This window comes from Uranotaenia lowii, chromosome 2 (genome assembly GCF_029784155.1).
Source record: "Uranotaenia lowii strain MFRU-FL chromosome 2, ASM2978415v1, whole genome shotgun sequence".
Taxonomy (NCBI): domain Eukaryota; kingdom Metazoa; phylum Arthropoda; class Insecta; order Diptera; family Culicidae; genus Uranotaenia; species Uranotaenia lowii.
The window spans coordinates 379,890,791-379,908,000 of record NC_073692.1 but is presented as its reverse complement, the minus strand read 5'-3'; the positions used below and the strand labels follow the sequence as shown (position 1 = coordinate 379,908,000).

General features: G+C 32.5%; 1 pseudogene; it reads right to left on the bottom strand.

Annotated features, from left to right (window-relative positions):
- Positions 1 to 491: 491 nt before the first annotated feature.
- LOC129743223 (general transcription and DNA repair factor IIH helicase subunit XPD-like) overlaps positions 492 to 17,210 on the bottom strand; it is a 73,964-nt pseudogene continuing 57,245 nt past the window's right edge.

The window sequence follows — 17,210 nt, the reverse complement described above, 5'->3', positions numbered from 1 at the left end:
AATAGCTCGCCCAACGCACTGGGCCGCATGTCTCAGAGCATCGAACGTTAGGAAGTCGTTCTCTCTAATCTGGAATTGATGATGAACGAAATCTACACCCTTTTTTTTTTTTTTTTTTTTTTTTTTTTTTTTTTTTTTATTTTATTATTGAACTAAAAAATCTAAAAATACATGTTCACACTCTTATTTCCTAGCACTACAATATCAAATTCAAATATTTTCCGAAAATTTCTTGTGTTCGTTTTCTGTATTTCCATTTCCATTCTAACAATCCTTTCTTTAGTTCGTACAAATTGGCATGAGGGAATTTTGAAAGTAGGAAGCTCATAGTATGTATTACCAACCACTGTCCAGTTTTTAAACATTTCTCCCTGGTTCCAATATTCAAACTCAGTAGGTCTTCAGGTTTCTTGCAATTTATTCTCAATTTTCTAATCAAGGCATCAATCAGCCAATCCCAGACTATTTTGGATGAAGGACAAAGTTGCATCCTATGCACCCTCGGATACGCGATCCCTTGCTTCGGCCTGTAAAACGGGACCCACACATTCACACGCTTCGACGTAGTTCATGGCGTAGCTAGTTTCGGCGTTGTCCTGAGTCTTGATGAAGAGCAGTTTGTATTTAGGGAGGGTATCGATCATGCCTTGATCGTACCAAGAAATTACAACCGATTCGAGGTACAGAAACAAGTCACGCCATCCGCAACGGTTTTGGTGGTTTCGATCAGCGATCGATCATAATTTCAAGAGACTGCTGTGTCCTCGCGGTTTTGAAGGAAATAGTCACATGATCATTTCCGCGAGAGACGATCTGAAATAGTAGACATAATAGAGAGAATATTTTAATATGGTGATCCAAACACAGCTGTATACTTCAAATTCACGATCGTATCGAATTATTGAATTTAAAAACTGACCATCAGCAGTAGACACGGTCGAGCTAAAGTTATCGTGCAGGAACTCAATACCAGCGGTTGGAAGTCTAGAATCTTACATACATCGGGGTACATATCGGGGACAAAGTACCAATCACTCTGGAACCGGGTGAAAATCGGCTTCATTGCTATGGATGAATCCAAACTGGTAAGATTCAGCCGGGATTTTATGTATTCGATAAATCTCTCGAAGAAGCTTAATTAGGAAGTGATCGGGGTTTTGCATATTACCGACTACGACTTCTTTAAGCACATCTGAAGGAAGAGTCGCCACCCTACATCGTCCTGCTTCATACTGAAAATGAAAGAATAGATTAGTTTACCTTATTTTACAACGATCTTCATCGACTTACTCAGCTACATATACCTCAAGAGTATACAACTCGATGGTTCTCTTCTCAATAAGCCTCCAGTTTATCTTAAAACTTAGAATCTATACAAACGTTATCGTGTAAACGATCACTTGCGCATGATAAATCTGAAATTTTTAAATTTGTTCGAATATTTAAAACTTTAACGACAATGAGAGGATTCATACCACAAATCGTTGCAAAAAGTGCGAACACCAATCCTTTCCCGCCCGAAATCTCCCAGATCATCGATCGAGTATACTTCCGTGGTAGAGTGCTCTCTTCGTCCTCGGTCTGAAAGCTCTTGTAGTACTGAAAAACCCTAATCGAATTATTCTCAGCGGCTCGGTCCCTCACATGCCATCACGCTCTTTGCTAACCTCCAAATGGAAACACATTTTTTTTCCGGGAGCCTTCGAAAAGATAGATATTTTAAGATTTTGAAATAACAACTTTACTAACAGAAAACAAATTTCAAATACAAACCAAATTTTGCCTATTTGATACTCAATAAATAGGCTTTCAAACGTAGCAAACAGTTTTGAAAAATTCAAACTATAGAGTTAGTTATTGATGATTATTTGGCTCAATTTCCTGTTGATCAAAGCTACCCCGGTGATCAATGTTACCCCGTTTTACGGTACATTGAGATTTTTATGCTCTCCATTAAAGAATAGAGCCCGGTTTCATGGTAGCTTATACATTTCTCAATTCGAAAAATAGGTTTCATAGAGTATGGCGCTTCTCAATACTAAGCAAAAAGACATTTTTTTTGTAAGCAAAAAGACATTATGGAGTTAAAAAGTCTTTATACTGGCCTAAAAAGGCTAACCCAAGCAATCAAAATTCCCTTAAAAAGTGTTCATAGAAGCTTAACCACCTTTCGATTCTGTCTGAAGAGAATGATAATCAACCTAAAATTTAGGTTTTAAAGCTACTCGGAAGTTCATTTTAGTATCTAAAGAGAGAAAACACCTAAAACAATCTAGGCGTCGCGTCGCAAAAAATCTGGTTGACAGATTGCTCTGCTTCCGGAAATATTTACTGCAGTTAGTAAGGGCCTGCCGATCGTTGATGCTTGCCAAGGGCTCCTAAGTTATTTTTGCTGAAAATTTTGCAGCCCTTAAGTCTCGGAAGATCTCGGATTTCTTCAAAGAGGTTGTTGGTGAATGACCTCCTAAATTTGACCGCGCCCTAGCAATGACAAAGCACCGAAATCATCGCACATTTACAATGATCGCTTGATAAATGCATTGATTGATTATAACAGTAATCATATATGTTAAGATAAGCTTCTTACTATTTGTTTGTAACATTAAGGTTTATGTTACGTTTCTCCATTAAAAATCACCATTACTGAGTTGAAAATCACTCTTTATTTCTCCTTCCAAAGAAAGTAACACTTAAGTTAAACTAAAATCAATAAACCGTATAAACAACATACTTAAGCCTGTTTAGTAAGTTAAGTCAGCTGTAAATAATTACTATTGTAGCAACTGCAACATGTAACTTCCGGTTGAAAACCTCTCGGAAAACTTGTTGGACCTTTTTGGAGGTATCTTGGCGATATTAAGTACTTCGAATTATGATTATATTGGTTTTTTGACCTAGAAACTTCAAATCAAGATTTCTCGAAAATTCGACTAGGGATTTTTTAAAAAATTTGCCCAGAGGTGTAGAACTACCTAAGGAATCGAGCCCTATACTTGGTTTTGATGGTCACTTTTTTTTTAAATAACGGTCCAGGGGGGCACCGTGGCTTTACTTGTTTAATCTACATATTACCATATTTCAGTTTACTTACCTCTTTATATACAAGGTTTACAGCCACGAAAAAAACAAAACCGTCTACCGGCGAACAAACAGAAAATAATTTTTAGCCGATGGCGTCCCCGAACTGCCATCTTTTTTTTTCAAACGCACGACTACAACAACAACGCCAACAAAACCTAAATTTTGCCTAATACGGAAGTGGGTACTTTTCACTAATTTTGAGTTCTTTAGTGAAAACTCACTCAGTAAATCATAACTACCCACCCGAAACTACGCACTGGCGGCTTAATCAATGATAACCCCGCAGTGAGTAGTACGGTGGGTAGTTTAATTTTGTCCGTGTAGGTCGATTCACGCACTATCTCACCTGGTTTGATTCCTTATTTTCCAATTCTAAACACTGAGGATGCAAAAAAAACTGGAGGTCTTCAATTAATTGTCATTCATACGTTTTTAGCAATAGTTCTCAGCTCAAATTTTGGATAAAAAAAAATTTAAAAAGGAAAATAGTTGTTACAGAATTAGCTGTACACAGAAATACTGGAATAAATGGATTTAAACTTAAAAGTTAAACTATCTGACGTTATTTTTATCCCTCGAAAATTTAAAAGGAAAGTGGAGTAACGTGGCCACTCAGAATATCTCAGATGTGTGTTGAAATTAAAATTCCAATCCTACTGTCATCGCCGTCGCTTTGATTAAGCATATTCTTCTATATGTTGTTGACTTAAATACGCATCATATGCTTATGATCTTAGTTTTCTCGTGTTCTTTCATGTGAAAAAGGAATTTTTGATGAACCATTAAAAAGTCACACAAACGCAACCAATTTGCAAATCATAGCTTGTGGGGAATCGTGGTCCACATTTTGTGGGGTATCATGGGCCATCTTTATTTTTATGTTTTTATACACATTCAGAACTTAATATACAGATCTTTATATATCTGCAAAGTACTCTTATGCCAAATAAAGAGTTTTGAAAAATATTTTGTCAATGTTTTCCAATGCGATAGAGATGAACATAAATCCTATATAAGGAATTTTGCCAAAACGATCGTGAGACAGGAATTAGGAACTATTCGATCATGCACAACTCTCTTTTAAATTTCCTCGTCTGAAATTGCTTAAAGTAACTAGATGATTTTTAAAATTTCTGTTTTGGGTCCACTCATAAACTTTATCTATTAAATTTGAATTTGGTGGCCCACCTTTTACCAATTACTTTTTCTAAATCAGTCAGAACTTGGGGAATAAATGTTTTTTTAAATACCGTAAACTGGGGCAAGATGCATCACTTTTCAACTTCAATGGCTTCTAAAATCTTAATGTTTACAGATAATCATACCTCTTGTACATCAAAAGTTTTAAAGTTGATGGAACACCAAACTGACGTAGTCAGAAAAATTATTGGTTTTACCAGTTTTTTTTTAAATTCATTAAAACATGCAATTTTCACCCTTCTAAGAAAAAGGGGTAAGTTGCAACAAACTCTGTAATTAATGAAAAATCAAATGAAGACGTTTGAAAGTTTATAGTTGTTGATACATTTGTGATGTCATAACGCATAAAGCACCAATTGCAGTAATTTTTGGTTTGTTTCGAATTAAATTTTAAATGTTTTCTGTCATAAATGTTTATGAAAAAAAAGGTGCAGATTCAATCAATTGTCTTACTTTCTTTTTCTTTTTTTTTTTCAATAATCATGTTTTAAGTGTTCTTTATCGTATACCAAATCTCTGATTTTTATAATCAATCTCTTTATATCAGTTTCATCTTTATCATATTACTCATTATGCTTAAGCACTGAACAAAGAAAATTAGAACATTGAATATATTTATTGAATTTTTACTCACAACAACTGCAAATCAAATGGTTTTACAATTTTTTACAGTGTATCGTATATTCAAAATTATTCTCTTTGTTAAGGATCTTTCGAATTTTTTCCTGAGACTCAAATTTTATTTTCCAACTTCATGTGTTTTGAGATGTTATTGAATTAAATATCTGTTTTTGCCTTCTGATACAGAGTGTTGAATACAATTTTTAGCTTCAGTTTTACAAAGTAAACTTTATTTTTATCTCAAATTTCGGTTAGTTTTTAAGCATCTGAGCATGGAAAGAAAAATAGGAGATTATCTAACGTCTCCTTAATTTGTAATTGTTTTTTTTTTCACATTGATGAAATTCTCATGGAATCACAAAATTGATGCCAATCTTTTCTCAAACTAACTCAATAAACTTTTAACGTTTAAAAAAATCAATTAAATCAATGTATGGATGTCTGAAACTATGCCACATTCTCCTTAACAGAAAAAATAATCAAAAAATATTTAAAAAAAGTGATCAATCTTACCTCGTTTTACGGTACATTATATTCAATGTTTTATTTTTTTATTGAAGATGTCGTATGAAATATTTTTAAATGAATATACCTTATTTCAATCAGTTACGTTATTATTTCTTCCCATACTTCCGTATATTCTTCATCTTGTGTAAAATGTTTCCAAACGCAATGAAGATCCATTTATTTTTCAACAATTCATCACGTGTCAGCAAAAAAAACTAGTCTCTCATATCTTTGCCTTTTCTCTCATCGTTTGTTAGCTAAATTTACAGTTGATTCATCGATTTTGGCTAGTTGATATGAAGGGTATTTGCACAAAAACGTAGATGGGTAGTCGGAAAATTCGACGCAATTGAACTTTTGTTTGCCCAGTTTGATACACAATTGATACACCGATATGGTATTTGTATAGTTCTGTCCGGAATTGGGTAGGCAATCCAAACAGGATCCTGATTGCTGGGAAAATAGTTCCTCGAAAGCAGTGTTTTTCTTTTCGATAGTTTATATGTCATAAGTGAAAACTGCACAGTAACTTTTGGAAGTTGGAATATTTATATTCAGTCGATCAGCGATTACACAACAAAGTTAAAAATAACCTCCGGGGGAAAAAAATCAGCTTAAATTTAAGGAATTTACATAAAATCAAATTGAACAAAATTTAACTTAATAAACATAAAAAAAGAAATTCAACTTTTTATTGCTTTACATTATTAAATTGAAGAATAAAAATGTGTTATGTATTTATTTTACCATTAAAGTATAATACATTTATAACAAAATAAAATACCTAACAGCATATTTGATTTTTTTTTTATTTGACAAAAACAATGTTCTTGTGGGGGTTGAGTAAACATCCGTACCTACCTTCCTACACCCACACATTCACGCTGCCGGTGTCGCAAGGGAAAATAAAAGGCTCAACACCGTTAATCAGTTGATGATGAAGAATGAGAGAAGAATTTTAATGAGCCTACTTCTTGGCTTGGCGAAAATTCTTTTGCCTTATGATGATTTACATGATAAAGGAAAGGCAATACGGAAAGCCATTGGTGTGAAAGTTGTTTTTTTTTTGGAAATATTAAATTGACATTTTCATTTTTAATTCAAAGGGTTTTCAAGTTTAATTTTTTAATTCAATAACAATAGGTGGCGGAATAGCTGAGTTGCAGTCAAAAAAATTTAAATTATCAAAGTTGGGTGAAAAAATTTAAACAAATGAATGAGAAAAAATCAGCCAGTTAAAATTGTTTTATTTTTTTCTTATCTGATCATTGAAAGTTTAGTATTGTATACTATTCATTAATCTTGTATTGAATTTATTGTTTTTACTTTCAGTTGAATATTAAAGCGTTTGTTAGCCCTTCTAAAACTCGGAGAAAAATTGGAATACTTAAAAAGTAGTTATTTTGTTGATCAAATACTTCAATGGAAAAAAAAACCCTCAAGATAACTGTAGAGTGTGGATGAACATCCGAACTACGTCTTCTTTAACGTTTTTTTTTATTTCTTCGTATTTTAGCAAAAATAACGCTATAAAATCCATCGAAAAAATTTTTGAGAGAAAGAATTTTCGTAAGACATGCGTACATATTGCCCATCAGTAATAAGTGATATGCTCCTGGAATCACCAATCTCGTTCTATCATCAATCTGGAAGTTCGACGACTACCTAGAAATAGTCATTTTATTATTTTTGAACTCAGGTATTGATGAAAGAAACCGTTCTTTGCACATCGATGGTAAAAGATTGCAATTTTAACACTAGAAAACCTCCATCTTTAATAAGCGAAATAATGCTTGAAAAATCGACAAACAAAATAAAGAATATTAGAAGAAACATTACAAACAACTTTATTCTAATTAGAGTTACTGTTTCATCCGAAACAAACTCCGTATGGTCCCGAACGTTATGTAAAATCGACTTTGTTTATGTTTTACTTCATCCAAAGTCGCTGTCAGATTTTTTGTTTTAATCGCCTATAATACATGTTAGGAAATTATTGATTAATCGTTTCAGTCCTTTTTATTTTAAATTATCTCAATTTGGTTTAAAATTGCTGTATCATCATAGTCTAATCGATAATCAAGATTCAAGATACTTGTGAAAAAGTGTTTTGGAAGTTTTTGTGAAAGAATCATAAAGATTCATTATCAAGAAATTCGGTACCAAATTTGAAATAATGACAACTTTTTTTTTGCTTCAATGTAGGTTATTTAATCAATATTGGGAAAATTGTTATGCTTCAAGAAAGTATTTTTGTTAAAGTATTTGATGATGCAGATAGTTTAGTTTAAAACTTTAGTTTTAGTTTTTGAAATATTTTATTAAAGTAGCTGGTACAGTTTCAATGCGTGTGAATGTGCTGTATTATAAAGTCTCCTAAATTTAATCCTGAAATCCTGAAATTAATCCTGAAATTTTAGAAAAAAGAATTCCGGATATTCCCGACGCTAATTTTCAGATAATAACTAAATATCCTTAAATCTTTCTATAACTCATTCTTGTGAAAAAGCTTTGTAACTTACGCTTTGGAATGAAAGCTTGAAAATTGTAGTTTGGTAGGATTGAACTTAAAATTAATTTTTTATGTACGTAAAACACATTGTTTATTTGAAAATTCATAAAATCTCTAATATTTTGGCATATTTGGCTTGAAATTTCAACTCTAGTTAACCTTATCAAAAACTATCATTATCTTATTTCAATCGTAGTTGAAAAGTGATTTAATATCATACATGTCAACAGCATATTAGAGCAAGTTCACTGGTGTTGGGAAAAAGTGGAAGAAATTTTGACACTTACGGCACATTTTGAAAATTCTGCCTTTTAAAAACATTTTCAAGATCTGTGGCCTTCTAGTTTTTCTACAACACGTGTTGTATTTTCGCATGCTGTTATGCAAAAATAGCAATATTTCTATCACATTCGTCTGAAATAGAAACAGTGTTGAAAAAAAACAACGCCCCAAGGACTTGAAAACATTTTTGCATGGTAAGGTTTTCAAAATGTCAAAATTTCTACCACTTTTTCCCAACACCAGTGAACTTACTCTTATAGGAATCAGGTAAGCTCAACTTTGTTATAGAAAATAAATAAAATGGCTGTGATCATTGAAATTGTTATTATGACAGACTATCCTGAGACTTTCGAGAAAAAAGATGTGAAACTCAAATTGTTTCTTTACTAATAAAATTGCAGGCGCCGATTTTTTAACTTATTCAACTTAAAATAATATTCAATACAAAATTGGACGTAGTACCGAAAAATGATGTTAAAATATAATAAGAATTTAGCATTTATGTACGATCAACAGTCTTGGTGATATTTTTGATTTTATTATTCAAAAACCCAATTTAACAAACTTGACTGTTCTTTTAGCCTTTTATATAAACTCGAATTTATACACTGTCAGCCAAAAGTTTAGGATCACCCCTTCAAAAACATGAAAATTTTGATCGATCATATCTCAGCCATCTTATGACATATTGCAATTCCTAAGATCTCATTCAAAAGATCGTGATCATAACCTTCTTTGTATGTTTTTGACAAAATGTTCTCGTTGCGTTTTTACATATGACCTTAACTTAGATTAAAATAAGGAAATTTTTTAAAAGCTGCTTATGAAATTCCAACCCGATCATCTTAGGGTGGGGTGGACCAAATTTTATAATTCGAGTTGCATTCGAATTTTTTTTAAACTTAATAATCTAACTCACTGTGCTCTTTTTGGAGTCATAGGATGTGGTAACTTCAAATTTGAAGAAGTATCAAGATTAAGAATAAAATTTCCAGAAAATGCCCAACCATGTGTTTCAACTATTCAAACGTTTGCTCTGAGTTTTCTCTGAAGTGAAGGAAACAAATATATTTAAAAACAAAATTGGGTTGAACTACAATCACTAGAGTCAAATAAGATGTGACATCGTATGGTTAAAAAAAATCGGTCGAATTAACATACAAGATGAATTATTCAAAAGAGTAAAATCCTACAAAAAATATTACATTAACCATCGATACAGAAAACTTTGATGATTAAGGTGAATTTGAAAATGTAGATAATATTTTCAATTGTGTTATTCTGTCATTGTTTTCGATTTATTCATTCTCAAAAATTTTGTTTCACAGGTAACAGCAAACAAAACTGTCTAAACGGATTAAATTGGCATCAATTACAATAACACATGTCAATTTTATCAGTTTAGTAAACTTTGTATATTTTGTCAATTTTGGCAATTTCACATTTTTTTCAATTTTTTTTTTCTTTTTTGCTAACTTGTCATTTTAATCAATTAAGAGAATTGTCATTTTTGTAATTATTGTTACCAATGTCATTTTTTTTTAATTTAATCAAACATTCCAACTTTGCGGATTTCTGAAAATGTCGATAGTTTTGTCAACTTTATAAATTGTGACATTCTGTCATTCATCAATTTAGACAAGAAACAAATCTAAATTAATTTTAAAAATGACTCACTACTTTTTCTTGTATACGTACAGTTATCTTTTTTTTATTTACTCTTTTTTCTGTGTTGTTTGTTAAGCTATAAGGGCTCAAAGTTTTTCCAAATTCAACAGATTTAGACTGTTTTGGACGGTTTGAAAAAAGTCAAAATCAATACTTTGCCTGACAGTTTTTACTTTTAAGACCAGAAAACGCAATCAAAAGTTGTGATCCTAAATAAATTAGGCTCAGAATCCCGAAAAAACGCTTTTAAAGGCCAGAAAACGTATTTTAAAGTTGTTATCCTAAGTTAAGCTCAGAATCCCGAAAAAACGCTTCTTAAGGCCAGAAAAGGCATTTTAAAGTTGTGATCCCAAATTAAGCTCAGAACTCCGAAAAACCGCTTTTAAAAACCAGAAAACGCATTTCAGAGTTGTGAACCCAAATTAAGCTCAAAGTCGCCGAAAGATTCCTTATTTTTCAACCACGGTAAATGAAAAGTTCATATACCGGTATTTCGATAGCAACTTACTACCTTCTTCAGTGAGCGTTTTCGATTGATTCAATCGAAAACGCTCACTGAAGAAGGTAGTAAGTTGCTATCGAAATACCGGTTTATGAACTTTTCATTTACCGTGGTTGAATAAAAAGGAATCTTTCGATTGCTTTGATTCAGTTGAATCATTCAACTAAGTAGGCTCACAACACAACAGAGCTCAAAGCCGCGAAAAAACGCTTCTTAAGGTCAGCTGTGGAGTTTTCGGGAAGCAAACGATTCCAATAGTTTAATACGTAGGTGTGTATTAAAATATTTCTAAAATAACAATGGTTAGAGAATATCTTTAAAGTAATATAAATGTCTTACGTTTACTGCTTCTTCCTATAAACTCATATGTGAGCGACCTCGAATCGTTGTGAATATCATAACCTTGATAATTTCCGATCGAATTTCTGTACCTGTCTGAGAACTGTTTGAAACCAACGGATTGTATCGTATCGCGCCTGTTGTGATAATAACTACTTAAAAGGGGTACATTTCAAATCACAAGTATTCACCTTAAGGCCTGCGAATGTTCCGAATAGTCGGTTGATGTTCTCGTGTTTCTAAGTGGTCAGTTTGATGATCGAAAGTACTGTGAATTTCATGATATACAGCGTTAAAGTCTGACTGTGCAATTTAAGTTAAACTTACTGTTTGGAGAAATATTCATATGTGGGTGCTCACAAATCTTCACTGAAGTTCAATTAAATCTATTATAAATTCCCTAAATTTTTGAGAAGGTACTTCTAGATCACAATAGAATGACTTTGAGTTTTCTGATCTTCTTTGCGTTGCTAATTATTATTCATATACCTAACATTCCGTTTCAACTGACATTTGCTTAAACCGATGTATTATTGTTGCGTCATCACTAAGTTTGCGCTGAGATGAGACGTGTCGACGTATATTCGTGACATCAGCTAATGCATTTTAAAGTTGTGATCCCAAATTAATCTTAGAATATCGAAAAAAAAAGGCTTCGAAAGGCCAGAAAACGCACTTTAAAGTTGTGATCCTAAATTAAGCTCAGAATCCCGAAAAAAAAACGCTTCTTAAGGTTAGAAAACGCATTTTAAAGTTGTGATCGCAAACTAAGCTCATACTTAATCTCGAAAAAACGCTTTTAAAGGCCAGAAAACGCATGTTCAAGCTGTGATCCTAAACTAGGCTTAGAAACTCGAACAAAAATGCTTTATATGGTCAGAAAACGCATTTGGAAGTTGTGATCTTAAACTAGGCTCAGAATGCCGAAAAAACGCTTTTTAAGGCCAGGAAACGCATTTTAAAGTTGTGATCCTAAACTAAGCTTAAAATCTTGAAAAAACGCACCTAAAGGATAGAAAAGGCTTTTGAAAGTTGTCATTCTTAAACAGGCTCATAATCTCGAAAAACACTTTTAAAGGCCGAAAAACGCATTTCAAAGTTGTGATCTTAAATTAGGCTCTGAATCCTTGAAGAACGCTTCCTTCGGCCAGAAAATACATTTTAAAGTTTTTGATTCCAAATTAAACTCAGAATTTAAAAAAAAAAACGCTTCCCTAGGTCAGAAAACGCATTTTAAAGTTGTGATCTCAAATTAGGCTCAGAATCCCAAAAAAACGCTTTTAAAGGCCAAAAAACGCATTTTAAATTTGATATCCAAAATTAGCTCAGAATCCCGGAAAATCGCTTCTTAAGGCCCGAAAAAGCATTTTAAAGTCGTGATCTTAAATTAAGCTCAAATCCCGAAAAAAATCTTCTTAAGGCCAGAAAACGCATTTAAAGGTTGTGATCCTAAATTAGGCTCAGAATCTCAAAAAACTCGAAAAAGGCCTGAAAACGAAATTTTGACTTGTGATCCTAAATTAAACTCAGAATCTCGAAAAAATGCTTTAAAGGAAAAAAAAAACGCATTTCAAATTTGTGATCCCAAATTAAGCTCAGAATTCCAAAAGAAAAACGCGTTTAAAGGCTATAAAACGCATTTCAGAGTCGTGAACCCAAATTAAGATCAGAGTCGCAAAAAGCGCTTCTTGAGGTCAGCTAACGCATTTTAAAGTTGTGGTCCTTAAAAAAAGAACGCTTCTCAAGGTTATAAAACGCATTTTATAGTTGTGATCTCAAATTAAGCTCAGAATCCCGAAAAAATGCTTTAAAACACCAGAAAACGGTATGATCCTAAATTAAGCTTAGAATCTCGAAAACACGCTTTCAAAGGCCAGAAAAAGCATTTTAAAGTTGGGATATCAAGTTAAGCTCAGAATCGAGGAAAAACGCTCTTCTAAAGGCTAAAAAACGCATTTTAAAGTTGTGATCCTAAATTAAGCTCAGAATCGCGAAAAAAACGCTTCTAAAGACCAAAAAACGTATTTTAAAAATGTGATCCCAAATTAATCAAATCCTCAAATCCTGGAAAATCGCTTCTAAAGACCAAAAAACGCATTTTAAAGTTGCGATCCCAAATTCAGACCACAGTTCCGGAAAAACGCCTCTTAACACCAGAAAATGCAACTTAAAGTTGTGTTCAAAAATCAAGTTCAGAACTTCGAAAAAAAAACGCTCCCTTAATCCAAAAAACGCATTTTAAATTTGTGATTCTAAACCAGGCTAAGAATCCCGAAAAAACGCTTTTAAAGGCCAGAAAACACATTTTAAAGTTGTGATCCTAGACTAGGCTCAAAATCCCGAAAAAACGCATTCAAAGGTCAGAATTAAACTCAGAATCCCGAAAAAAAAACGCTTCTAAAGGTAAGAAGACACATTTTAAAGTTGTGATCGCAAACTAAGCTCATACATAATCTCGAAAAAAAAAAGCTTTTATTGGCCAGAAAAGGCATGTTCAAGTTGTGATTCTAAACTAGGCTCAGAAACGCATTTGAAAGTTGTGATCCCAAATTAAGCTCAGAGTCCTGAAAATCCGCTTCTTAGAGCCAGAAAACGCATTTTAAAATTGTGATCCTAAACTAGGCTCTTGTTTTTCATGGTCAAAATCCCGCATTTTGAAGTTGTTTGTGATCCCAAATTAAGTTTAGAATTCCGAAATATCGTTTTTATAAATCAGAAAACGCATTTTAAAGTTGTGATCATAAACTAGGCTCAGAACCCCGAAAAAACGCTTCTTAAATGCCAGAATACGCATTTTAAAGTTGTGATCCCAAATTACGCTCAGAATTGCGAAAAAATAGCCTTTCTTAATACTAGAAAACCACTCTGTTTGTCTGTATGTTTCTGTTTTTTTTTTCTTATTGAAAAATCTTCCGTCTTTTTCCGCAACAGACAAAATGCAATCGAATAAAAAAGACCTTAAACCTTCCTTCGATTTTGAAGTGAAAGTTACCTTTCTTGCAAGTTATCCTAGCTTTTAAGATTGTTGGTTTACAAATCAAGATGTTCCATTTTTGTACAACTTTTCTTGAATTCAGCATGAGAAAAGTGCAAAATGTTGATTTGAACATCAGCATCAAGCATGCCTCCATGCCTAAGGTTACCCGTTTTCCCGGTTTTATCCGGGTTTGTCCAGATATTTCATTAAAAAAGTTCGATAAAAGTCCAGTCCGTCCCACTTGACTTTTGAAAACAGCTCGAATTTCGCCTGGATTTATTCACTTTATTTGCCCAAAAAACAAAAAAAAAAACAAATTGTTTTGACCATATTTACCCTGATATTGCTCGAAATTTTGGTTGACTTTTTTTGTAATCAAATGCCGGATTTTTCCAGGTTTTAAGATAAAATAGCCCGCATTTGTCTGGCCCAGGTACGTGCTGAAAAAATTCTGGCAACCTTATCCATGCCTAGACGACTGTAGGTTGAAAATCGTGAATTTTATCCGTTTAATTTTTTTTCGACACTACTCGAATCCTCGGCCAGGGTCTGGGGATCGCAAAATAAGATGACATTTACGCGTTTCCGTCTTAATGGTCGACGAAATCTCATTTCGCCCTACTTCAATGGACACAGTTTCTTTTCACATTTTTATTCGCCAAAAGATAATCTTGGATGCGGATCCCCTAAAACACCAAATTCTCTGGGGGGGTTGATGTCTCAAGCTCGTCTTTCCTGCACAAAAACTAGGCAAAAGCGGATATTTTGGCTGTTTTCCCACATTTTATTCCACTTCGCTTTGCCAAAGAAAACCGCTCGTCATAATAGGTTGTAAATTTCCCACTAATCATCCGACTAACGTTATTAGTTGTTAAGTATGAGCCAGGATGGAAGTTATTGTTATCTTTTTTAAATTGAACTGGAGTTGCCAATGAAAACATTTGTTTTAACTTCCTGAACTTGATTGATAAATATTTAAAATTTCGTTGGGAAGATATTGTAATTTTTTTTATTTTAAACATACAAAATGATCTTCTGAAAATCACTCAAACCTCGTAAATTTCCGGTACTTGATGAACCTCTCTATCGGATTCTCCCTCCCCACATGATGAACGTCGTCATTCGCCTGTTGATGATGAGGTTTCTCATTTTCGAGATTGTGATCTTTGACCTGACGTTTTCCGAAAGAAGGAAGAACTTGGAAAGGGAGGCTTCTTGCCGAAACTTTGAAACTGGCTGGTGCTGCAGCTCTTATGTCACTTTATGTTTTTTCTTCACTTCGTTCACTAATGCGATGTCGTAAAATTGGCACCGCAAGGCACTGTTTAGAAAGTGAGCTTGAAAGCAAAGTGTTTTTTTGTTCGTCGTTCTCAAAAATCGTTCCCCATCATTGGCGAATTTCGAATGGAGAGAAAATGTCGTAAAATGTTTCCAAATATATGATGTGATTTATTTCCAATTTGAAAACTCGTGCATCGTCATTTTCCGTCGCTGTTTTATGACTTTTTCCAGGTCGCTGTGGGAAAAATGAGGTAATTTTACAGACCGTGATTTTTCGGGGGACCTCTCTTACTTTCAAGGGTAATGGGAAATAAAAGAAAAGACGGATACGGGGAATGCTGATGGAATCACACGATTGATATTCAACAGCATTGAGCATACATTCTTGTGGAAAGAGTTCGGAACTGCTGTGGAAGCTCTTTCGTTTTTTATCTTCTTGAGCGAAAGGGTGGAAATAGATTTGATTATCTTCGAAAACTTCATTCAAAGCTCGTTATCCACCAAAAGATTCCCTCGAATGCATGCTTCAGCCAATCAGTTACATATTTGCTCCAAATGGTATCAAATGATGCTGAACTTCAAAGATTTTGGGAATCTGTCTATATTTCTTCGAATTTTTTAAGTGTTTTTACACTTAATTAGTGCGTTAAAATAAACTAGCTTAACCAGTTGAGTAGAAACTTTCAATGATTGTAGCTATCATCACACTTTGAAACAAAAAAAAAAAAAAAAACCATCAGAGTGAACAAAAAAGTTTCCTGCAAACCCCAAACAAGCAACAGGCAAATCGCATTATTTGGATTCCTCAAAGTCTCATCTGGGCCTTTTCCATCAACAGTTGCTTACCTTCAGCAGAAAAAAGAGAACAAAAAATCCCAAAAAACAACAAACGTATGCCCCTAAATTGACAGCAACAGACAATTCTTGGAAATATTTGTTTACCTTCGGAAGCCATGCGGGTTTTCGATTGTAGCACCGAGACAATTATTCGTTCCACCCACCTTTCGCGAGAAATGTAGCAATGACTTCCAGAAATGTTAATGGATGGAATGTTCCCGCGTGCCACGACTTTTTGAATGTACGAAAGGCAAAATTTCGCCGAACAAGAATGCTGGCTGGGGGAAAAGTAAAATTTTTCTACACACATGGGTGGCTCCAGAGAGTGGGCGAAAATAAGAGACCCCAATTTTCATGGGAATAGGATCGAGCCCTGGCAATCAAAAGCAATGTCATTATTGTCATACTTAGCGGGAATTGAATGATGCTAAAAAGAAGTATTATGTTTTTTTTCTATTGAATTTTTTTCATTGAGATCAGATGCAAGAAACCTTTCTTGCAAGCTTGAAATAAAAATATGTTCCACTGGTATAGGAAAATTTAAGTTATTAAACGTATTGTAGACATTTTTGTAATTTTAGTCATTTTTGTAATTTTTGTAATTTTTGTCATAATTGTCATTTTTGTAATTTTTGTCATTTTTATAATTTTTGTGATTTTTGTCATTTTTAAAATTTTTGCCATTTTTGTCATTTTTGTCATTTTTGTCATTTTTGTTATTTTTGTAATTATTCTTATTTTTGTAATTTTTGAAATTTTCGCAATTTTCAATTTTTTTTTGTAATTTTTGTAATGTTTTAAATTTTCAAAGTTTTTTTAATTTTTTTAATTTTTGTAATTTTTGTAATTTTTGTAATTTTTGTAATTTTTGTAATTTTTGTAATTTTTGTAATTTTTGTTATTTTTGTAATTTTTGTAATTTTTGTAATTTTTGTAATTTTTGTAATTTTTGTAATTTTTGTAATTTTTGTAATTTTTGTAATTTTTGTAATTTTTGTAATTTTTGTAATTTTTGTAATTTTTGTAATTTTTGTAATTTTTGTAATTTTTGTAATTTTTGTAATTTTTGTAATTTTTGTAATTTTTGTAATTTTTGTAATTTTTGTAATTTTTGTAATTTTTGTAATTTTTGTAATTTTTGTAATTTTTGTAATTTTTGTAATTTTTGTAATTTTTGTAATTTTTGTAATTTTTGTAATTTTTGTAATTTTTGTAATTTTTGTAATTTTTGTAATTTTTGTAATTTTTGTAATTTTTGTAATTTTTGTAATTTTTGTAATTTTTGTAATTTTTGTCATTTTTGTAATTTTTGTAATTTTTGTAATTTTTGTAATTTTTGTAATTTTTGTAATTTTTGTAATTTTTGTAATTTTTGTAATTTTTGTAATTTTTGTAATTTTTGT